The following is a 26,840-nucleotide window of genomic DNA, read 5'->3' on the forward strand; positions in this document are numbered from 1 at the left end:
AGTAAGACGTGGAGATCACCTTCCTCCCCACAAATACATCAGAAATACATCTACATGTGGAACAACTCCTACAGAACACGCACTGAACGCTGGCAGAAGACCTCAGACCTCCCAAAAAGCGTGAAGCTCCCCCACGTACCTGGGTAGAGCAAAAGAAAAGAGAAACAACAGAGACAAAAGAATAGGGACGGGACCTGCACCAGTGGGAGGGAGCCGTGAAGGAGGAAAGGTTTCCACACACTAGGAAGCCCCTTTGCGGGCGGAGACTGCGGGTGGCGGAGGGGGGAGCTTCGGAGCCACGGAGGAGAGCGCAGCCACAGGGGTGCGGAGGGCAAAGTGGAGAGATTCCCGCACGGAGGCTCGGCGCCGAGCAGCACTCACCAGCCCGAGAGGCTTCTCTGCTCACCCGCCGGGGCGGGCGGAGCTGGGAGCTGAGGCTCGGGCTTCGGTCGGATCGCAGGGAGAGGACTGGAGTTGGCGGCGTGAACACAGCCTGAAGGGACTAGTGCGACACGGCTAGCCGGGAGGGAGTCCGGGAAAAGGTCTGCAGCTGCCGAACAGGCAAGAGACTTTTTCTTGCCTCTTTGCTTCCTGGTGCGCGAGGAGAGGGGATTCAGAGCGCCGCTTAAACGAGCTCCAGAGACGGGCGCGAGCCGCGGCGATCAGTGCGGACCCCAGAGACGGGCATGAGACGCTAAGGCTGCTGCTGCCGCCACCAAGAAGCCTGTGTGCGAGCACAGGTCACTCTCCACACCGCCCCTCCCGGGAGCCTGTGCAGCCCGCCACGGCCAGGGTCCCGTGATCCAGGGACAACTTCCCTGGGAGAACGTACGGCGCACCTCAGGCTGGTGCAACGTCACGCCGGCTTCTGCCGCTGCGGGCTCGCCCCGCCTCCGTACCCCTCCCTCCCCCCTGGCCTGAGTGAGCCAGAGCCCCCGAAGCAGCTGCTCCTTTAACCCCGTCCTGTCTGAGCGAAGAACAGACGCCCTCAGGCGACCTACACGCAGAGGCGGGGCCAAATCCAACGCTGAACCCCAGGAGCTGTGCGAACAAAGAAGAGAAAGGGAAATCTCTCCCAGCAGCCTCAGGAGCAGTGGATTAAATCTCCACAATCAATTAGATGTACCTGCATCTGTGGAATACCTGAATAGACAACGAATCCTCCCAAATTGAGGTGGTGGACTTGGGAGCAACTGTAGACTTGGGGTTTGCTGTATGCGACTGACTGGTTTCTGGTTTTATGTTTATCATAGTTTTGTATTTAGAGTTTATTATCATTGGTAGATTGATTTATTGATTTGGTTGCTCTCTTCCTTTTTTTAAATATATAGATATATATATATATTTCCTTTTTCTCTTTTTTGTGAGTGTGTATGTGTATACTTCTTTGAGTGATTTTGTCTGCATAGCTTTGCTTTTACCATTTGTCCTAGGGTTCTGTCTGTCATTTTCTTTTTTTTTTTAGTAGTTATTGGAGATTGTTATCATTGGTGGATTTGTTTTTTGGTCTGGTTGCTCTCTTCTTTCTTTATTTTTTCTTTTTTTATTACTTTTTTTTATTTTTAATAATTTATTTTAAAAACTTGACTTCTTTTTATTTTTTTTTCTTTCTTTTTTTCTCCCTTTTCTCCTGAGATGTGTGGCTGACAAGGTCTTGGTGCTCTGGCCCGCTGTCAGGCCTCTGCCTCAGAGGTGGGAGAGCCAAGTTCAGGACACTGGTCCACCAGAGACCTCCTGGCTCCACGTAATATCAAACAGCAAAAGCTCTCCCAGAGATCTCCATCTCAACACTAAGACCCTACTCCACTCAACAACCAGCAAGCTACAGCACAGGACACCCCATGCCAAACAACTAGCAAGACAGGAACACAACCCCACCCATTAGCAGAGAGGCTGCCTAAAATCATACAAAGGTCACAGATACCCAAACACACACCACCGGACGAGGTCCAGCCCACAAGGAAGACAAGATCCAGCCTCATCCACCAGAACACAGGCACTAGTCCCCTCCATCAGGAAGCCTACACAACTCACTGAACCAACCTTAGCCACTGGGGGCAGACACCAAAAGCAATGGGATGTATGAACCTGCAGCCTACAGAAAGGAGACCCCAAACACAGTAAGTTAAGGAAAATGAGAAGACAGAGAAACACACAGCAGGTGAAGGAACAAGGTAAAAATTCACCAGACCAAACAAATGAAGAGGAAATAGGCAGTCTACCTGAAAAAGAATTCAGAGTAATGATAGTAAAGATGATCCAAAATCTTGGAAATAGAATGGAGAAAATACGAGAAACATTTACAGGGCGCTAGAAGAACTAAAGAGCAAACAAACAATGATGAACAACACAATAAATGAAATTTAAAATTCTCTAGAAGGAATCAATAGCAGAATAACTGAGGCAGAAGAATGGCCAAGTGACCTGGAAGATAAAATAGTGGAAATAACTACTGCAGAGCAGAATAAAGAGAAAAGAATGAAAAGAATTGAGGACAGTCTTAGAGACCTCAGGGACAACATTACACGCAACAACATTCGAATTATAGGGGTCCCAGAAGAAGAAGAGAAAAAGAAAGGGACTGAAAAAATATTTGAAGAGATTATAGTTGAAAACTTCCCTAATTAGGGAAAGGAAATAGTTAATCAAGTCCAGGAGGTGCAGAGAGTCCCATACAGGATAAATCCAAGGAGAAACACACCAAGACACATATTAATCAAACTATCAATAATTAAATACAAAGAAAAAATATTAAAAGCAGCAAGGGAAAAACAACAAATAACATACAAGGGAATCCCCATAAGGTTAAGAGCTGATCTTTCAGCAGAAACTCTGCAAACCAGAAGCGAGTGGCAAGACATATTTAAAGTGATGAAAGGGAAAAACCTACAACCAAGACTACTCTACCCAGCAAGAATCTCATTCAGATTCGACAGAGAAATTAAAACCTTTAAAGACAAGCAAAAGCTAAGAGAATTCAAAACCACCAAACCACTTTACAACAAATGCTAAAGGAACTTCTCTAGGCAGGAAACACAAGAGAAGGAAAAGACCTACAACAACAAGCCCAAGCAATTAAGAAAATGGTAATAGGAACATACATATCAATAATTACCTTAAATGTAAATGGATTAAATGCTCCCACCAAAAGACATATACTGGCTGAATGCATACAAAAACAAGACCCATATATATGCTGTCTACAAGAGACCCACTTCAGACCTAGAGACACATACAGACTGAAAGTGAGGGGATGGAAAAGATATTCCATGCAAATGGAAATCAAAGGAAAGCTGGAGTAGCAATTCTCATATCAGACAAAACAGACTATAAAGACTACTACAAGAGACAAGGAAGGACACTACATAATGATCAAGGGATCAATCCAAGAAGAAGATATAACAATTGTAAATATTTATGCACCCAACAGAGGAGCACCTCAATACATAAGGCAAATGCTAACAGCCATAAAAGGGGAAATCAAAAGTAACACAATCATAGTAGGGGACTTTAACACCCCACATTCACCAAAGGACAGATCATCTAAAATGAAAATATATAAGGAAACACAAGCTTTAAAAGATACATTAAACAAGATGGACTTAACTGATATTTATAGGACATTCCATCCAAAAACAAGAGAATACACTTTCTTCTCAAGTGCTCATGGAATAGTCCCCAGGATAGATCACATCTTGGGTCACAAATCAAGCCTTGATAAATTTAAGAAAATTGAAATAATATCTAGTATCTTTTCCGACCGCAATGCTATGAGACTAGATATCAATTACAGGAAAATATCTGTAAAAAATACAAACACATGGAGGCTAAACAATACACTACCTAATAACTAAAAGATCACTGAAGAAATCAAAGAGGAAATCAAAAAATACCTAGAAAAAAATGACAATGAAAACAGGAAGACCCAAAACCTATGGGATGCAGCAAAAACAGTTCTAAGAGGGAAGTTTAGAGCAATACAATCCTACCTCAAGAAAGAAGAAACATCTCAAATAAACAACCTAACCTTACACCAAAAGCAATTAGAGAAAGAAGAAGAAAAAAACTGAAAGTTAGCAGAAGGAAAGAAATCATAAAGATCAGATCAGAAATAAATGAAAAAAAATGAAGGAAACAATAGCAAAGATCAATAAAACTAAGAGCTGATTCTTTGAATAGATAAACAAAATTGATAAACCATTCGTCAGACTCATCAAGAAGAAACGGGAGAAGACTCAAATCAATAGAATTAGAAATGAAAAAGGAGAAGTAACAACTGACACTGCAGAAATACAAAGGATCATGAGAGATTACTACAAGCAACTATATGCCAATAAAATGGACAAATTGGAAGAAATGGACAAATTCTTAGAAAAGCACAACTTTCCAAGACTGAACCAGGAGAAATAGAAAGTATAAACAGACCAATCACAAGCACTGAAATTGAGACTGTGATAAAAAATCATCCAACAAACAAAAGCCCAGGACCAGATGGCTTCACAGGCGAATTCTATCAAACATTTAGAGAAGAGCTAACACCTATCCTTCTCAACCTCTTCCAAAACATAGCAGAGGGAGGAACACTCCCAAACTCATTCTACAAGGCCATCATCACCCTGATACCAAAACCAGACAAAGATGTCACAAAGAAAGAAAACTACAGGCCAATATCACTGATGATATAGATTCAAAAATCCTCAACAAGATACTAGCAAACAGAATCCAACAGCACATTAAAAAGATCATACACCATGATCAAGTGGGGTTTATCCCAGGAATGCAAGGATTCTTTAATTTACGCAAATCAATCAATGTGATATACCATATTAACAAATGGAAGAGTAAAAGCCATATGATCATCTCAATGGATGCAGAAAAAGCTTTTGACAAAATTCAACACCCATTTATGATAAAAAACCTCCAGAAAGTAGGCATAGAGGGAACTTACCTCAACATAATAAAGGCCATATGACAAACGTGCAGCCAACATCATTCTCAATGGTGAAAAACTGAAACAATATCCTCTAAGATCAGGAACAAGAAAGGTTGTCCACTCTCACCACTGTTATTCAACATAGTTTTGGAAGTTTAGCCACAGCAATCAGAGAAGAATAAGAAATTAAAGGAATCCAAATCAGAAAAGAAGAAGTAAAGCTGTCACTGTTTACAGATGACATGAATCTTAAAGATGCTACCAGAATACTACTAGAGCTAATCAGTGAATCTGGTAAAGTAGCAGGATACAAAATTAATGCACAGAAATCTCTTGCATTCCTGTAAACTAATGATGACTAATCTGAAAGAGAAATTAAGGAAATACTTCCATTTACCATTGCAACAAAAAGAATAAAATACCTAGGAATAAACATACCTAAGGAGACAAAAGACCTGTATGCAGAAAACTATAAGACACTGAAGAAAGAAATTAAAGATGATACAAACAGATGGGGAGATATATCATGTTCTTGGATTGGAAGAATCAACACTGTGAAAATAACTATACTACCCAAAGCAATCTACAGATTCAATGCAATCCCCATCAAACTACCAATGGCATTTTTCACTGAACAAGAACAAAATTTCACAATTTGTATGGAAACACAAAAGACCACGAATAGCCAAAGCAATCTTGAGGGAAAAAAACAGAGCTGGAGGAATCAGACTCCCTGACTTCAGACGATACTACAAAGCTACAGTAATCAAGACAGTATGGTACTGGCACAAAAACAGACATATAGATCAATGGAACAGGATAGAAAGCCCAGAGATAAACCCAGCACATATGGGCATCTTATTTTTGATAAAGGAGGCAAGAATATACAATGGAGAAAAGACAGCCTCTTCAATAAGTGGTGCTGGGAAAACTGGACAGCTGCATGCAAAAGAATGAAATTAGAGCACTCCCTAACACCATATACAAAAAGAAACTCAAAATAGATTAAAGACCTAAATGTAAGGCCAGACACTATAAAACCCTTAGAGGAAAACATAGGCAGAACATTCTATGACATAAATCACAGCAAGATCCTTTTTGACCCACCTCCTAGAGAAAAGGAAATAAAAACAAAAATAAACAAATGGGACATATTGAAACTTAAAAGCTTTTGCACAGCAAAGGAAACCATAAACAAGATGAAAAGACAACCCTCAGAGTGGGAGAAAATATTTGCAAATGAAGCAACTGACAAAAGATTAACTTCCAAAATTTACAAGCAGCTCCTGTAGCTCAATATCAAAAAAACAAACAACCCAATCCAAAAATGGGCGGACAACCTAAATAGACATTTCTCAAAGAAGATATACAGATTGCCAACAAACACATGAAAGAATGCTCAACATCACTAATCATTAGAGAAATGCAAATCAAAACTACAGTGAGGTATTATCTCACACCAGTCAGAATGGCCATCATCAAAATATCTACAAACAATAAATGCTGGAAAGGGTTTGGAGAAAAGGGAACTCTCTTGCACTGTTGGTGGGAATGTAAATTGATACAGCCACTATGGAAAACAGTAGGGAGGTTCCTTAAAAAACTAAAAATAGAACTACCATATGACATAGCAATCCCACTACCGGGCATATACCCTGAGAAAACCAAAATCAAAAAAACTCATGTATCACAATGTTCACTGCAGCTCTATTTACAATAGCCGGGACATAGAAGCAACCTAAGTGTCCATCAACAGATGAATAGATAAAGAAGATGTGGCACATATATACAATGGAATATTACTCAGCCATAAAAAGAAATGAAATTGAGTTATTTGTAGTGAGGTGGATGGACCTAGGGTTTGTCATACAGAGTGAAGTAAGTCAGAAAGAAAAAATAAATACAGTATGCTAACACATATATATAGAATCTAAAAAAAAATATATATATATATATGGCTCTGAAAAACCTAGGGGCAGGACAGGAATAAAGACGCAGATGTAGAAAATGGACTTGAGGACACGGAGAGGGGGAAGGGTAAACTGGGACGAAGTGAGAGATTGGCATGAATTTATCTACACTACCAAATGTAAAATAGTTAGCTGGTGGGAAACAGCCGCATAGCACAGGGAGATCATTTCTGAGCTTTGTGACCACCTAGAGGGGGGAGGTAGGGAGGGTGGGAGGGAGAAGTAAGAGGGAGTTATGGGGATATATGTATATGTATAGCTGATTCACTTTGTTATAAATCAGAAACTAACACACCATTGTAAAGCAATTTTACTCCAATAAAGACGTTAAAAAAAAAAAAGTGTGTTATATGAATCCAGAATGATCCAAACCATCATTGAACAGAGATTTGACTGCACATGGCTTGAAAGCAGCTGTCTTTACAGAATTCTGCCTTAACAGATTTTTTTTCCTGTTTAGTGGGTCATACATTATAATTAAAAATTAACATACTTCAACTTTTGAAATATAAGAAACTTGTGATATGCCAAGACATTTTATACGGTCTCTTCAGATTTGTAAATTAAATTGTCAATTCATTAATTATCAAGTAGCCCTTGCTTTGGGCTAATTCATACCATTAAAAAAAAAAACTAAAAGTGATGTTTAAAATTAAGAAATTTTATTGTTTTCTTGTCAGTCACACAGAGCTTATATATTCCCTTGGTATGGGAACTATTTTCATCACAGGAGATCTTATTTAAATGGAAAGATTGTATACTATCTCTAAAAGATTTCTCTTGGGATTTTGACTAAAAATTAACTTAAGGGACAGAATGCGTGTAATTTATACTATATGTCAGAAAAGACAAGTTAAGACTGGCTTATTAGCTATTTGGCTTTCTTTGGCCTATTAAACACACCACTACTAACAACATTTCACAGTCAGAGAGCTCTAGAAAGTTTTATGGCAGCAGTTTAAAAATGATACACAATATCATTTTTTTCCCTTTCCTGACTTTTATGCTGTGAAATCCTGTTTTAAGAAAGAACTATTATAGAACATTTTATTGTTGTTATTTATCTAAGTACTACCCAAATACATTCCACAGAGCTCAAAAAATTCTCAGGTTAACTTGTAAAATTTTATGCTTTCCAGTACTGTAATTTTTATACAATTGTTCTTTTCGTACAGATATCTATTTCAGCATGCTAACATTGACTCTATTTGGTGGAACTTCTGATGTAACCCATCTCCTCCAAAAAAAGCTTTTCTTTTGATTAACTACTGTTCTAAATTCTATAAAATATTCTGTCATGAAAAATTGAACTTTGTAATTTAAATTAACATAATTAAATTGTATTTTATTTAGACTTTTTCATCTGACTTAAAGTATTTTACACTAAATAAAAACAAAACTTGCACAAAATGTGGAGTGTGACATGAAAGGACCAATACAAAGTAAAACTATAAATCTGGCAGCACTCACCTCACAGTTGACTCATACTCATCAATTTTATAATTTTTGTAAATCGACCTAATTTATTTGAAAATCAAAACTGATCTATTAATGCTTCATCATGTTGCTGTTCAATTAGATTTTCCTTCACATTTTTTGAAATTGGAAAACTTTCAAAAGGTTTCATTACATGGTAGAGGTGTTTGTCTTCTGGGATGTATATGAACAAAGTCCTTAATATGACTTTGGAAATGACTTTTAATTATGACCACACTCTTACTTAGAGCCATCTCATCCAAGTCAATATGTTCAGGAGCAGTTGGGAAGAAGTAAATGTTATTACTTTAAGTAAATATATTTTTGCCAAAATAACATTTTAAAGAAATCCTTTTATATGTCAAATCTTCTGAATGAGGCCTGTAACTTATTTTCATTCCCACCTCTCTCTGCTTGCCCTCTCAGTCTACTTTTACTCAACTTGCCTTTTATGTTTTGTTTTTCCACCCCTCATCACCTTCTAACAAACTACATAGTTTACTTATTTAGTATATTTACGGTTTATTGTCTGTCTTCCCTAGAACCTGAGGACCGTAACCTCAGTCATCTTTTTTTAGCTAAAGTATCTCAAACCCTTAGAATAATAATGTCACGCATATAATATATGCTTAATTTTTTTTAATAAAAAGAATTGGGACTACAGATATACTTCATTCAATTATGGAAAGTGTCCCCATACTATCTAATGGCCATGCAAACTCAGAATGTACAATATCAAGATCGAATCCTGACATAAACTGTGGACTTTGGGTGATAATGAGGCGTTAGTGTAGGGTCACTGATTGTAACAAACGCGCCACTCTGGTGGGCATGCTGATGGTGAGGGATAGGGAGCGCGCTAAGGCAGCCCTGCCAAGCTGGTCAGAGGCCTAGGCAGTTTTCAATCTGCTGCCTCTGTGCTCTGACCATGAGTAGGCAAACCTGTAGATGCTCTCTTCAAGAGCAGAGTTCTCCAGTAGGTCCCACTGGTTTTCCATCCAGCCAAGGGGACTCATCTTCCTGGTGTCAGACCCCAGGCTAAGGTGAATAATATGTGGCTTGAGCCCCTTCCTCAGGGGGCATCCCAGAGACTATGCTATCTCCTTCCTTTCCTGAGTCCCCTGCTAGGGGTGTGGGATCCAACCAGATCCCTTCTCCTCCCTTCCTACCCGACTCCATATGGATCTTTCTTTATAGTCTTGGTTGTAGAAGAGCCGCTCTACCAGTCTCCAGGGCGATTTCAGGGAGAGCTGCTCCACATGCAATTGTATTTTTGATGTGTTCACGGAGGGGGGGTGAGCTCAGCGTCTTTCTGTTCCACCATCTTGATCTCTCTCCTCCCATATTCCTTGTTCTATTAAAGTATTTGAAGAGATCTGTTTACAACACCCACATAGACTGTGATTTCTAGGACAGTGGATAACTTGATTTTCCTGCATACTTTTCCATCCACGTCTCCTCTGTCCTATAAATAACTTATGGTCCTACCAAATGGGAAGACATGACATTACCTGGATGTAATTCCCAACATCCCACTTCTTCCTTGTATCACTCTCTCATCCTGGAGTGTCCTTGCCTCTGATCTGTAGTCATTCAAGTCCTACCATATTTCATCTTCCCTATCAACTTACAGCTCATTTTTTCCTGTGTGTTTTTTGTTTGTGTTTATCTTGAATGTGACACATCTTTGAATTTCTCCCTCCTTTCTCCTTTCTCTCTCTGAGTAGTCGCTCCATTCAATCTTGTTTGGTACACAGAAGATGGACTTTGGTGTGAAGATCTACATTTAAGGCACAGTTCTGAGTAAAAAATCTGTACATCTCAAAAGATTATGATAAACTTCATAAAATGTGGCTGCAAAAACAGAATTAGGTGTTGTGTATTAAAATACTTTGTAGTACGAGAAGCTCTACACACACACACACACATATATATATATATATATATATATATATATATATATATATATATATATACACACACACACACATATACAGGTTGCAGTTGGCAAACTGGAGACCCAGGAGAGCCAGTGGGATAGTTGCATTCTGAATCCAACAACCTGAGAACCAGGACATTTGATGGTGTAAGTTCTGGTCTGAGTCTGTCCCAGGCAGAGGCTGATGCCCCAGCTTGAAGACAGTGAGGCAGAGAGAATGTATTCTCTCTTACTTCTCCTTTTTGTTCTACTCAGACCTGTAGTGGCTTGGATGAGGTCCACCTACACTGGGAAGGCAATCTATTTTACTCAGTCTACAGATTCAAATGTTAATCTCATCTAGACACAATCTCACGGACACTCCCTGAATACTGTTTAACCAAATATCTGTGCACCTGTGGCCCAGTCAAGTTGACATATAAAATTAACTACCACACCCCATAAATGCAAGGACTGGTCTTATTTATCTGTGCTTCCATGAGAGCAAGGACTTTGCTATATTTCCCCAGAATTACTAGCACCTAACACAATGCCTGGCGTATTTGGTATTAAATCAATCTTAACTGTTCAACTGATTGATTGGGGAGTTAATTAAATTAATAAATGTGTGAATGATTGATTGAATCATTGATTGAATCATGAATGGAAGGGTGTTTAGTAAATAACTACAAAAAACATTTTCTTTCCTCCACTTTATTCTTGGCCATTTTTATAAACATTTGTTTTTCTTTTTCTTAATACTTAACAGTACCATCCTTTGTATTTTCAAACAATTTTGGAAAATAACTTTAAACATAGTTTTACATTTCATAACTTTTCTTGGCAGGTTTATAACACTCATCATATTGAATAGTAATCGTGTAGCGATATGTCCACGTTACACTGAGATGGATCTTTTAATTTTTGTTAACCTTAGCATTTTCACTGTGTCAAGAACAAAATAGGTGCCCAATAAATTTTTTGCTGCATTGCATCAAATTAAATGTGCTTCGGCACTCTTTTACCATCATTCTGCTCTCCCTGTTGTGAGCAGTTTACTCAACTCCCCTGTCCTTCAGATTTGCCACCTGAGCCCTGGTGGTTCTGAGGGACAAATGAGTACCGGATTTGTGTGCACATCTTCCAAAGCGGATCTCCATATAAGGACACATGAGATGTGTGTGGGGGGATGGCATCAGGGGACCAGAATGAACCCCTTCATTACATTCATGCACTCTATTCTGTGGTGGCAATTTAACAGTTTTTTAACCTCATTTTATAGTTAAGACTCATTTGAGATTAATCGGCTTTCTAGAAGATCCAAGACCTGGCCTAGGAAAATCCAGTCATGTACTCCCCTGATTAACACCCTTCCCATGGCCCTGGGGATAAAGTCCAAATCTTTTAACTCCTTTGCAAAGTCCTTCATGACTTGGCCCTCTCCCATCTCTAGGCTCTAGCCACCAGCAGCTTCTTACAGACCTTTGAACCCCCTACTCTCTCTTACTGCCTCTGCCTAGAATACTCCGAATGACCCTATCCCTTGCTCATTCTTTCCCAACCTTTAGAAGTTTCATGGGCTCCCAGTGGGGGCCTTAGAAGGCAGCTGAGGTGAGAGCAGAGGCCAGAATGGAAGCCTCAGGGCCAGATGATTAGTTACAGAAAGCATAGGTGACCGAAAGTCATCACATTCTCAAAGTTGTAACAAACTATTCCTCAGAAATTGGCAGCTCGTCAATGTCGTCAGCAAGCCAATAAACATCAAAATTTTCAATTAAGATAGTCTTCATCAGAAGAATCCTCAACTGAAGGGGTCCCTCCCTCTTGAATTTTTTCTTGAATTAAAAGCATTCTTTTCTTAACCTCTTTATTTCAGACACGAAATGCAAGTAACCCAGACAGTTAAAACAAGCTGGTGTATCAAAGGAAAAATATTGACACAAAACACCATTTTCGTTTGCATAAATATTTTTCACATTTTAAGTCCACTGAAAAATGCCGAGAGAGAGAGAGAGAGAGAGAGAGAGAGAGAGAAAGAGGCTCACAGACTAAGCTCTATGACTGACCACATATCAAAGGGGCCCTGAGTCTCTCAGTCCCTTCTTTTCTTGGTCAACCACTGGGCTGCTCCCAGCCACACTTCCTTTCACTGTTGACTCTACTCCTGCTTACCAATGGGAGGGTTTCATGCCACTCTCCTTTTAATCTGCGTGCCATTTCTCACTAGGATTTGACAGTCTGCATGGGTGTGCCTGGTTGCCAATGGCAGAGGCAAGCCCTTCATTTGGGACCCAAGTAGGAATGTGAAAAGTGAGGCTTGGTTAACCTCAGGTCACTCTAAGTGCACCCCTTTCAAACATAGGAAGGTCCCTTTTTGGGGAAAAAGGAAAAAAGTTGGAGCATAATTATGTCCTCTAAAAATGTAATGTGCACTGGAAATTGATCTTATAAATTTCCTACTTATTACTGCAAACAGAATTTCCTCTTTGACATCCCAAGCGTGTCAGAAAGAATTCTTGTTCCTTGAGCTAAAAATAACATTTTATTTTCTCTTTTCTTTTTCAAATATGTGTATGTAAAACTTCTCATTGAAGATACAAAGAGAAAGCATATTTTCTGTATTATTCCTATCTTTATTATAGTGCAAAACTTTGATTTTTGTTCAGATGACTTTCTTTCTTTCTCTTAAGAAGTTATTCATTTGCAACAACTTTTTACTTAAAAACATTTGTCCCAAGAGAGATACACTACCAGAGCAAGCAAAGGGAAGTAAAATATCTCTGCTTCGAAAGTTCTTAGGAATTATCAGATTATTTCTCTTCGTCCTGCTCAAACATATGGACTTCCTCAAATCTAAAAAATAGGATTGTTTTGAAAAGAATTTTACACACAGGGAAGACATTTTAAAGGAATGAAGATAATTTTACTCAGAGATTTCTGTGTATCAAACTACAAACTATAAATCAGAAATAGACACAATGACCCACCATTAGTAACAGGTGAGTAAATACAATTGTCAGACATCATTTACAATGTTACAGAAGTAGAAAAGTTTCTGTGTATTCTTCCTTCACAATGACACAGTTAATATCTCTATAGGCCTTTGTAATTTACAAAGGGTTTTCAGATCCCATAGTTCATCTGAGCCTTATTACAAAGGCTTCTTTTGGGCCAAAAGCAGATGTCTCTCTTAAGGCCTACCTTTATTAAGAAATTTCTATTATTCCGTTTCAAGTTTGCTCCTTCTGCCTTTCTGTGATAACTTAATTTTCACTTTTGTTTTAAGATTATTAGACTCTCAATCAAATTATCATTTATTAAACACTTTTATGTTTAAATCATCTTGTTGGTTCTGAAGTGAAAATGTATGAGATAGTCTCATCTAGAGGAGTCTGATTTCTGATTCTATTTGGATAAATTTTAAAACACTAAATATTATAAAACCATAACCTATTTAAATAAAAGTTTATGACGCTCATGTAGTGATTGTCAAATGACGGTTAAAGAAGTTTCAGTCTGATTGCCCTCAGTCCCAGGATGTGCAAGACAGATATTTGATCACTTGAATTTATAAGAGCCAACACTTAGAAATTAGAAATTTTCACACTGACAGTGCAAAATCTTTGAAAAATTGGAACTCATGGCAACATTGGGCCCACAATCCCACACATGAGTCAGTTAGAGAGGAGGCAGCTTCATTTAGACGAAGCAGATTTGTGCAACCCTGAGGCTCGGTGTAAGAGGCTATCCTGTTACACCTAGCCCAGCTTACTCATTCAGATCCTGTCCTCTCTCTGCAACTAAATTTGCAACCTTTTTTAAACTAATAACCGCTGTGGACGTTTGGAAGACAGAGTTTCCACAGGCTCAGGTTCTAAGTTCAAAGAAGATAAGTATGAGAGGCATACTCAGGGGAGAGACAACAGGATGGCACGAACAAAAGCACCAAGACCAGAAAGCAGACAGTGTCTTTTGTGAGAAATAGGGAATCGGTTGTCTAGATCACAATATTAAGGGTGGAACCCAAACCTTCTTGAGGAGGATAGTGGCAGTGGCATTCTCTTTGACCTAATCAAACTTGTCCCCTAAATAATTACAATTTGACTACTTCCCAGTCAGGACTTGCTTTTCCTGCCTGTCTGCATCACCTTAAAAGTGTAGTCCTGAGTGATTTCCACGCAGTGTGATTTGTCCGTGGCAGGTATGATCTCCCTGATGTGGCTGATGGCTGGTGGTCACAGCCACTACCAGATTAGTATGGGAATAGCCACTACTACAGGGGATCAATAAAGTAATAATACATTTTCATATGTCTACTCCCATAAGCCCTTCTGATAAATAGTCATCAAACACTGCTGCTCTAAAATCAAAAAATGTGTTTCTGGATCATACTAAAATTGAGAACACTAGAACTTAACTATCTGAGCTTTGTTTATTTGCTTAAAGAACGTGTTGGGATTGTATAGCAGGGAAAATAGAATATATAACAGAAAATTGTAAGGAAGCTTCACTGTTTACACGTTTCAGAAAGTTTATTTTGCTGGCTTAACTAGTTTCTCCTAACGCTAGAAAGATTAATTGGAGCAAAGAAAAACTAAATACAGAAGGACTATTCTTTTGTATCCATTCTTGTAGAATGGAGCATGTAAAAACACAACCAAAAAAAGTACCTATGAAGTTGCTGATTGCTATTAATTTTCCCCAAATACTGAATGATGTCAGTCTATAAAAACGAATTGCTTCACTTTCGAGGTAATTCAGTTGCCGTGTGTAAGTTCAGTGAATATGATGTCTTTATAATTGACATTAATCTTTTGGAAAAAAGCTCAGTGTGCACTTTGGAATGTCCCGCGTCTCTTCCCTCTGAAATTTCATCTGGTCCCAATTACCGTCTGCTCCTAGTTTGATCCAGTGGCAGAGAACGAGCTGAGCTTCTGTCCTGCAGCTGAAGCAGACACACTTCATTAGCCTCATTCTGCTGTTGTTTTTTATAGATCAGCTAAAGTTTACAGAAAGATTTATATAGACTCAGCAACTTTACGAAGTCCTGTTAAAAATACATAGAGCTGCACTCAAGAAATGCATTTTGGACCTCTTAGCTGTCAAGTTCACTGAAAGCTGTAATGGGACTTTTTAGCTAGTTAAATAAACAAGAGTTTCTGCTACAGCTCTTATTTTATATTATTTTATTTTTTCTTTCCACCTCAGAATCTTTATCATAAAGCAGCTGAATTGACTCATTTGGAATAGACTAAGTATATGTCTCCCAGGGTCCCTTTGAGCCTTCTGGTCTATTCATTTTGGGTCATCTAATACGTAAGGGTTGTTGCAATGTGCCAGGCATCGTGATAAGCACTGACCTAGAGCAGGGAAATGACTGAAAGAGCCCTTACTTTCCTGAGTTTCAGAGAAGACAGACATTAACTATGAAGACTTAAAAACTAAAACAGTCTTTACAGTTCAAAAGAGTTGTTTTTTTTACTCCCTGTCTCTCTTCTGTACCCGCGGTGTCCTTGGGTGCTGGTCAAAAGGGAACTGGGTGTGATCCGCTCTGGCTGCATTCACCACCTGCACCGCGATGTGGCCTGTGGAGACCCCCCAGGCAACAACTCTGATTCCTAGCCTTCTTTTTCCATCCAGACAAAAAGCCATCCATCCATCTAAGGCAGGGGTTGGCAAACCATGGTCTGCAGGCCAAGTCTGGCCTGCTGTCTCTTTTAGCGTGGTCCACAGGCTAAGAATGATTTTATGTTTTTAAATAGTTGAAAGCAAGTTGAAAGAAGACTATTTCATGACACATGAAAATTGTATGAAAATCAAATGTCAGTGCCCATAAGTAAAGTAATATTAGAATACAGTCATGTTTATTCATTTACAGATTGTCTCTGTCTGTTTTCTTGCTACAATAGCAGAGTTGAGTAGTTACAAGAGAGAGAATAACGGCCCATAAAACCAAAAGTATTCTCTATCTAGCCCTTTATAGAAATGTTTGCCAACTCCTGATCAAAGCTTCCATATTATCTCTTTTTGGATTTTTCCCACCCATCTATTCACTGTACAATGTGGGGCTTATTATATGTCATCTCCTCCTCTATCCTAGTTCTTGAATCTCTCCTCCAAGAAGTGCATGACAACCTCACCTTATAAAAACTCCATAACTCATTATTCAAAACAGGGAGGAGAGATGATAGGCTTCTAGCAAGCCAGAGGCATACCATCCTATGAATCTGACCTGAGTTTTTGAGCCTCATAGCATGACATAATTCATGCATCTATGTTTAAGGTGTTTCAATTTTTAGGACAAAAACTGCATTCCTCTAAATAGATTTTCTATGCCACTATTTGAATAGACTAATTCTATAATATAGATTAACAAGACATTTTGGTTTCTTAATTTTCTAAAATTATCAAGGGTTAAGTTACAGAATTTTAAATACATTTGGCCACTAGCTTTACTTTATAATAGTTATTCTCCTCTAAAATTTCTAACAACTTCCGTAATCAGGAATTCCTGAAGAGCTGATATACTCTCCAAATGGCAAAGTTGGCCATTAGCTAGCTAGCCCTAGTAAGCACTTATTTAGTTATCTAGTTATATTAAGTACGTACTGGAACTCCCCAGTATATGACAGTGATAATTGATCCATGGGAGTGGATTTTACTATTTAGAATAAATTTCTTCATCTTCTGTATTTGTCTCCATAGAATAGGCATGACTGATTATAACCATCTAATATTTTCCAGTTTAGTACTTTTCTCACAGATAATCATAGGCAATATTTTCCTCATTTCATAATCACATGCCAGTTAAATGCTTACTTTAAAATATAATGAAAATTTCATTTGATTCTCTTAACCCCAGATAATATTGCAGCAAGTGAAATACATTTAAGCCATTTTTGTTAGATTCTTACTTCTAACAAATAATTTTTGATTGTGAAATACTACAGTTTGGGGCCAAGAGAAAATTATTATGTTTAACCTAATTCTTTGAAGAATATCCAATTCCTTTCACTACCATTCAAAGACACTTCTACAGTTGTTAACATTGGATGCAATTGTATATTTAAATAATATGTGTGAGAAACAGGTGGCTAGTATTTGGCTTATGAGAAAAGGGAAAGAAAGCTGTAAAATTGTTCCTCAAAAGACGAAAGAAGAAAAGTTACAGGCCTTGATGACTTTTGCAGTATAGACAGCGGGGACTAGGTGAAATTCATGTGGAATCTCTGCCTCAAATATTAGTCATTCTTGAAAAAACGGAAACGCTCAATCTAATTTCTGACAAGTACCCGAGAAAACCAATATCTACTGCTAAAAGGTAGAGCTTTTTGATCCATGGTTCTGCCAGTCAGTTTCTGAGACTGAAGTGGGCAATGAAGCAGCAGTCTGGCAGACGTGCCCGGTGAGACAGCTGACCTCTTCTTCGTGGAGCAGAATTGGCTTTGACATGTCCCAGAGGTAGAAACGGAAACCCTAGCACTTAGGTGTGTTGCATAGAGCCTGTGGTTAAGCAATATCTGAACCTGGATCTTGGGGATCTTCTTTTGCTAAGCCTGGGACCAGACCAAGAGAATACACGGCACACTGCTTTTGACCATCTTGACCAGAACCACAAAGTACTGGAAATGTCTCAGGAATGGATGTTCTCTACTGATTTCCAAACCTTAGGTACGTCCTCTTAGGTAAGTGTAAGGAAAAATCCGATGCCTGTAAAAGAAGTTTCCAAGCCACAGAAACTACATAGAACTGAGACAATGTTTGACCTTGTGCCCACTTAATTTGTGAAGTATTATTGTTGCCTACTATTTTATTCTGCAGCTTTGAAGAAGAACACAACTCATTTGCACTCACATCTCTATGGAACTTTAATATACAATTTCTCTAGGATGGAATAAAAGACAGAGGCATCAAAAGATGAACTAATTCCTTGAGATTTTAGTACTTGCACCAAATAAATGACAACACTGTCCCCTGCAGTATGCAACACTGATTTGACTTGTTCTGAATATCCTTGAGCATTACTTTCCTAGAGCAAGCCATTGAACCTAAACCTAATTTTAAGTGACTGTAAGTTCAGTTTGATTCCTCAGACATTTATTAAGTGCCTGCTGTATTTCAGATCCATACTAAGCATTGGGATAAATGAATTATGAATTATTCACAGCCTCTGCTCTCTAAAAGCTTATAATCTAGTGGAAGAAACAAATTTCTAAGTAAATTAATTCAGTATTAAATGTACAGGCTAACTGAGAAACACCAGGGGTTATGGCAGAGATATTTAATCAACTTTGTCCCAACAAGAAGGTGGCTCCAGGAAGGGGAAGCTACCTTAGTTGTGTGTCACAGTAGGAGTGAGCTTTATTCAGGGCATATTATGCAGGAGAAATAGCCTGAGCAAACCGTTAAAGAGTGAAATTGCATAATGTACACATTCTATACTACACAGTAAAATATGGGGAGAAAAAGATGAGGCTGAGGAGGGGTGGGTCACAGAAAGATTATTTTATGCCACACTAAGGGTTTTGATTCCATAGGCAATGGAACACCACTTAAGGACAGTTATGTAGTCATATCTTCACTCGAAATAAATTTCTTAAATTATACTATAGAGAGTCATTCTAAAGGACCCAAGACTAGAGGTAGGGAGACAAGGTAAGAGGCTGTTTCACAGCACAGACCAGAGATAGTGGGAGCCTGATCTGGGAAAGTGACAGCAAGGATGGAGATAGAAAGAACAAGATGGGAGAAATATGTAGAAAGTAAAGTTCCTGGGATAGAGTGATTGGGTTTGACGTGATAACCGAAGAGAGGAAGTCTAGGGCATGCTTCTGACTGGAGAACAAGTTGGATAGTTGGGTCATTGGCAAAAAATAATAATAGAGGGAGAGGAGAGGGTTTGAGGATGCATGGATAAAAAGATGAAAGAAATTTGTCATAGTTCCACATGCATAGCAACCAATATTCATATTTTGAAATATCTCTTTCTTGTCTTTATTCTTCATATATTTTGTGCATAATTAAGTCCATACTACATTTAAAATAATTTATTCTTCTTTCTATTTGACAAAAGAATCATTTCTTGGAAAAAGAAGTATTATTTCATAATATTAAAAATTCTTTTTGAACATACTTTTCAATAACTGCATAGTATTTCTTAGCATTAAACACCTATGAAATAAAACACTTTTATCTGTAAACTACATATGACAACTGAATGGATGCAACCTAAAGATCTGGTTAGAGTGAAGTACTTATAAAATGTTCTACAGGAAATGAGACAATATTTTTTAGAAACAAGTAGTGAGTTCATAGGAGTCAATCAAATACAATATCTTAAGATAAAAATACGAAAATTCTTCTAATTAGGTTATGTAAAAGATCAAAATTGGTCACTTATACTAACGTAGTAACAGCACTGTATTCTCGTTAAAATATGGCCTTGCAGTGAAAGGGATATATAGTCAAGAACAAACACAGTGAGATTTGTCATTAATCTTTTTCCTCTTTTCTCTAGTAATACGGTGCAGAGGAACGAAGTATACAGATGAAAAAAAAATTTCATTTCACTAGAGCTGGCCTTAGGCAAATCCACACCGTCAATCACATGGATAAAATGTAGGCCAGGCTGCCAAGTGTTTTTCAAAATAGACCATAAATGAAATACAAGTAGTGAATATGACCAGGTATTTATAATTCTCACTTCTTAGTTGGCATAGTCCAAAATTATTAAATATATAGACAATGTTCCCATTATTTTGGGGTTTCTTCTCTTTTTTTTTTTCCATCTTCTCAACAGGGAATTTCGGTGTACATTTTTGCCCTTTGGCTTCATCTTTTAGTAGCTCGTGAAAAGTGATACGTAGGTGGTTTACACTCAACGCCAGAATCAACATTCTTTCTGTTCCGAAAAGCTCAGGATTTGAAAACGTTTTTCCTTCTCATAAGGATTTACTCAAGTATTTATATATCCTGTAATAGTTGGCGTCAGTAATATTATTCCTTCGTATTGTGGGATACTTTTATTTAGAATAACCTGCTTCACAACCAGAGAAGCAAACTATCTATAAAGGAATAAATACAACTTTATTTCCAATTATTTTTCTTCACATCACTGTGGAAGTTGCATTTAAATATATTTCATTCCAACGTCCTATTTTCCTCAAGTGGAAATTCTAGTAGTTCAAGGGGAACATGATATTTTTAGAACTGTTTAATCTTTCACTGACTGATGAAGATCCAATTCAAACAAAGAACATTCTTCATATACAAAATATTGATTCACTGTAAGTTTGAACTTAGTAACTTAGAACTTTAAGATTTGAGGAGAGGGTGGGTATCAGCTGTTACAAGCAGAGACACCAGGGAATTTTTATTCAAAAATAAGTGGACAGAAAAAAGTCTTAGCTGCTCAAAGGCATAGAGTAGAGGTATGCCTTAGAGTACACAGTATTTTTGCACATTTCTGTCAATCTTAAGAGGCTATATGATCAACAGATTTTTCTACAAAATAAAAGAAGCTAAGATTTTCAATAATTCCTCTTTTTTTTGGTTAAGCTATATTTTCTGAGCACAAATTAGTACACATTCCCTAACAGAAATAGAAATGTGTTTATGGGGAAAAGGAGACAGAGTATTTGAAATGGTGCCCTCATAGGAAACTTTAATATAAACCACTCTGAAGGATCAGGACATACCCACGTTAGACAAAAAAATTGCATTCCTAACTACAAAATGGTACAAGGTATTAGAAATAGGTAATGGTCTTTAATATCTGTGACCCAAGCATCTGAAGAAGACAAACTACTCAAAATTCTACAACACAGTACATGACTTTGCACAAATTGGATTGTTGTTTTTCATTAGATCATGTATTTGCTTGCAGGCAAGAGAGCTTGTATTAGCCACCCACACTGGTCTACCCCTGCCAGTGTGAGGAAGATAGCATGAGCCACAGACACACTTAAAGTCAGGAAATAGGGAACATTTTGCGTGAGCCTTTGGCATAAGGCAGTTCTCTGATGCTTTCTGGTTACATAGTGATATTGATACATAAAGTATAAGCATTAAATGTTCATTATGATCTAAACCTCTTTTTTCTTAATATGGTTTTGTTAAAGGCCCCAGTGCTTACAACATCGTACAAGAGCCACCATTAGCCTATGGCCTGGGCTCAGTGTCACTGGCTCCTTCATTCTGGCAAAAATACATTGAATGAACACTGTGTAAGGAGAATTTCCATTTCTGGTTTGAGTAAATCAACATCTGATTCATACTTTAAGTGTTTTGTTCTTTGAAGGAATAAAGCATATATCCTTCCTTCAGTCAGGGCTGTATAAGCATCATCTTGAAGACATATTTATTAAAGAAAAGAATTAATTATTTCTTAAAAGTCCTGGCCAGGTCCACCCTAATAAAATTTCCTTTGGACCACAAATGTTGACAATCTCTAATGTTCTTTTGATGAATACTGGAATGTGTGAGGAGGCCCCACGGTGGCATGGTTGACTTTACGTTGCAGAAAGAGTGGAGTTTGGCTCTCAAAGCTAAGTCCGATGCAAATGAGCCACTCTTGTTTTCCGCCTACCTGAGCATGGCGGGAAATTGCCCCCTGTCCCCTTCAGGTAGAGCACAATCCACGGCAGTGTGGTCAGTCAGAGGGCAGCGTAGCTCTGCTTTCTCAGGCTGCTGGTATTGTTTACAGAGCTGACCTATGCTCAGAACCTGTTTTTCATTATTATGGTTCAAGAAAAACAAAGTGCCATTCATGCAAACCAAAAGGAAGTTACGAGCCCGCGGCTCAAAGCTGAAAATGGTCAATTGAATTAGCATGCTTTTTGTACATGTGAGTAGAAATGTACAGGTACATTTGTACATGAGCAGGCTGGCCATTTAACATAGTACTTTAACATGATTATGAAAAGCAAAATACCTGTATTTGTGGGCAGGGACCTATGTGCAAAAGCACTTTTGAGTTCCAAGAATGCGTGCACCTTCTGAAAAAAGAAACAAGAACCTTGCAAGTTCATCTTGCGTGTATGGTGTCTGGACCACAATAACACTCAAGAAATAGCTTTTGAACATGTGCATGTATAAATGAACGTGAAAACATGAATTGTGTACAATACTAAAGAATTCATTTTTTTTTGCATTTGAGTGTATGTGTTTTTCTTTTTTTTCCCCTCACTCTAGGTATGTATTATAAAAACAGTGACTGTATATGGTGAAAATTCAAATAGAAGGATACAAAAGTCTTTCCCCCTACCTAATGGCCCCATTCCCATCTTTCTTTCTCTAGCATTGCTACTAAAATTGTGTTCATTTTTAACAAACTGGATCATATTTTATGTACTGTTTTGCACATAGTTTATTCCATCTAATTTTTTGGAGATTTTTCCACATTTACCCAGATTACCACCTTTACACACATATACTTATTTAATTCTTTTAAAATTTGACTCTAAATATTCTAGTCTACTACATGGCTAAACAATAATTAATTTCCAGTTCCTAGAAGATAGGCAATAGTGTTGCTTCCAATTCTTTTTTTAAATTAATAGCTACAAATAACGATGAACTGAATATACATGCACATATATTTTTATGCAACTATGTCAGAATATACGTAGAATAACTTACTAGAACTGAAATAGGTGCGTCAAAGGAATATGCATTTTTAATTTGGATAGCTACTGCTAAATTGCCATTCCACCGCAGTCTATGAGAACACTCGCTTTTCTGCATCTTTGTCAAACTGTGGTGACAAACTTTTAACCTTAGCTAATCTGAGAAGTAAAAACAAATACTAATTCATTGTTATCTTAATTTGAATTTCTATCATAATTATTCAGGTTGAGCATTTTATATTTATTGACCAACTTTGTTTCTTTCTTTTTGAATTGCCCAGAAATGATTTTTTTTAAAGATATCAGATGACAATCTGTGCTGTATGTGTGATCAGATACCGTAACTGAGAAGAAAGACATTTTCAATGCCAAGATGGAAATACTCTTTTCTTCCCATTGTACAAGTATTATACAGTTCAAGCCAATTTTAGAGAACACTCTCTGAAAGCTACGAAGAAATAAAATGTGGATTTTTCTCCTGAACCAGCTGCAATGAACCACAGAAAATGGAACCGTCTACTCATTGGATATATCTTTGCTGTTATCCTCAAAAGATGAAATTCCAGAGATAGCATTGTACATTCATTGTGGTATGTGTCTTTTATTTTATTTATTCATTAACTTTTAGTTATTGATGGTTTATTATGTACAAAACCATCAATATAGGATCTAGAAAGGCAAGTAACCAAATAAAATAAGACAACGAATTAGCCATAATTTTTCCTCTTAAGGCATTTAGAGTGCTTCTGAGAACAAACAGGAGAGGAAAATAAATAGCAGGTTTGGGATCTTACTTGAGTACTAAGGAGTTTGGACTTCACTTGGGGCAAGAAAGTGACTGCAGATAATTAACAATATTCAAATTGCTCTTTAAGCAAATTCTTCTAAAATCCCTGTAGATGAGAGGAGAAGGGCTAGAGGTGGAGAGACTAATTAGGAGGCTATTATCTCTCACAGGTGACAGATAATCAAGGTCAAGACAACCACAGTGGCAAGGGAAGTGGCACGCTGGCAACTACCAGTGGGGATGCTTGGGGGATGCACAATTGTCAGTCCAGGAACTAATCCTGGATGGTTAGAACCATCAAAGCCAAGGAAGGATGAGGCCCAAGAAGGAGGGGACATCAAGAATGTAAAATGCTACAGACTAACAGAATCCTTACACTAGACCATCTTTATTCATCCTAGAGGAAATGAGAACATGTCATTATTACCTTTGTCCAATCAGTACATGCTCATTGAATTCCCTCTGTGCCCAGACACTGTGCTATGTGCTGTTGATAAAATGGTGAGCAAAATCGATAAGGTCCTTACTATCACGTAACTTAAAATCTACCAGAGAGAGCATTGAATCGAAAGCAACAATGGCACCTCCTTTTTGCTCTGGGAGAACCACCCCTCAGCCTTTGTTAGCCCGCGTGCCTTAGGTAAACCAAACCCTCCCCCAGACCTGAAATGGTCTATTTGAACTAAGCCCAGACCCATGGGAGGAAGGGAGGGTGCGTTCCTCCCTCTGGCCATAGTGAATGTCCATGCATAGGTAGGATCCATGGGGGCCGAACGTAGCTGCAGAAATTTCATTCTGAGCCTTTTGTTTCCGATCTCAGAGAAGCAGACTGTCTCCCTTACATGGTGGGTACCTGGAAGTATGAAGAACCAGAGCCGTGGCCGCCAACCATGGAGTCAACCTTGTCTACAGTAAGTAGAAAGCAGAGCCAAGGGTTGCAGAGAAAAACCATGTCCTGATGATGTCATTTGAGTCTGGTCAAGCTCTGACCAAAGCTAGACTTATTCTTGAACTTTTGGGTTAGGTGAGGCAATAAATTCTATTTTAGTTCCAACCAGTTTGGTTTGGATTTTCATTCACTTGTAATCAAAAAAAAGTCTAACCATTACAGCTCAGCTCTAAAAAAATGTCCTGTCCTTCTTTTCCCCAGATGGCAAAAAGTTTTAAAATTACTTGTCTCTGCACATTTTATTGCAAAACTATGGTGTATTACAAAATTTAAGGCATTTGAAATCTAAGAAGGATGGTATTTCCGTAGAAATAATTAAATGACGATCTAAGGAAAGTTATAGTATCTTCCAGTCTGTTTTAAATTATGGTATAAAGTTCCCAGCTGTATGTTCTTCAATTACCAGAACTCAGAGAAGTCTGGTATTTAGGCCATTACAAACCTACATTTATACCTCTTTTGAGGTAGCAAGAATGTTATTGAGTAACTATTTTATTGAAAAATGACTAGAGTTTACTTTTTATCTTTAGGTAAAATATTTTTAAAAATTAAATAAATTTAAAAATTTTATTTTGGAAAATCTCCCAGTTCAGTGGAGAAGGTAAACACGTAAACCACTAAATGCACTGAAATCAGTGCATACTTTGCCTTAATCTTTATGTTTTAAGCATTGTGCATTGAAATGTCTTTCATCTGGAAGGAATGATGACACTGATTGAGTATTCTGAGGAATTTCTTTGTGCAGGACCTGGTCATCATTCAGAATCTGCTTGGAAATGCCGTATTAGACATAATCAGACTTTCAGACATGAGTAAATACAGTGATGCCTGCCTAACCCAGAATTTCCCTCCCATGCAGGTATAACTTACGTAGTCTTACTTGTTATGGTTTTGGAGCAACCACAAGGGTTTCAATTCCGCTATTCTGTATTCTTTCCTTTGGGGATAGTTAGAAAAAGAAGGTAACAGCACTTGACCACAGAAAGGGAACATAACATTGTAGAATGTCTTTTTCCCTAATGAAGATGTGAGAGAGAAAGAGAATTGAAAACAATCACCCTAGTTTCCTCAGCCCAATTTTTAACATATCAGCTCAGTATGAGGGTGAAAACATCACCTTTTCTAACTACCTCACAGGCTTATCAGGAAGGGTAAACAAAATAACTTTTATGAAAGTGGCTTGCCCATTTTCAACTGCTAGACAAAGTTAATCATACTTCCTTTTTGGGTTTCCTAGAAGCAATGTGTGGTCAGGGCCAGTTGGTCAGGCTGTACATTGCACAAGGGTGTCAGAGCATGTCATGTCGATTTCTATATCTCTGTCAATAATTTTCTGGCAAATGGGACTAAAGAGAGTCTTGTTCTGATAAACTCTGTGTGTTATGACAAGGTTCCACCAGGAAGGGGTGCCTTTTTAAAATTCTCACCAAGACCCTTTGTACAGTGATAGAGGAAGCATGGTCTTGACCTCCTTTCTCTCCCTTTCTCCAATCCAACATTCACACTACAATCTGATAATTGCTGCTAAAATGCAAACTTTAGTACTATCGCTCTGCCAAGATCCCTACAACGACTCTTCCATTGCCTTCAGAGTAATGCCCAAATGTCTAAATTTGACAAGATTCTGGGCCCCTCACCAGCCCAGTCTCGTCGCTCCCTGCCATCCTTACCTGTGCTCCAGCGTCAGGAGGTACCTACAGCTCCCTGAACAGCATGTGCTTTCTTGCCTCTGAGTCCGAGGAAATACTCCTCATGCCTGAAACATCCTTCTGCTTCTCTTCTCTTATATGCAGCTCAGAGGTCACATTAGGCTTCCTCTAGGAAGCCCCTTTTACCCAACCCTGGAGGAATCTTTATTTCTTCCTATGTTCTCCCTTGTAGTAACCTTGTTAGTCATTCAACTCCCTCAGGTAGATAATGAGTACTCGGAGGACAGAGCATGTGTACCCCTCACCTGTGTGCCTGGCACATGTTACCCCCCACATATATTTGCTGAATGAAATGAGGTCTGGCTTCTAGTGTTGGACGTGCTGCTTATTTGCCTTGGGACCTTGAACATGTCACTCAATCTATATCCCACTTTCCTGCTAGAAAAATAGAAGCTGAATTAGCCAATCCATAAAGAAGAACACCTAGACTTGGAAATATGCCGTACGTTTTTCTCACCTAAATTCAGAATCT

The sequence above is a fragment of the Balaenoptera borealis genome (genome assembly GCF_965194805.1).
Source record: "Balaenoptera borealis genome assembly, chromosome: 9".
Lineage (NCBI taxonomy): Eukaryota > Metazoa > Chordata > Mammalia > Artiodactyla > Balaenopteridae > Balaenoptera > Balaenoptera borealis.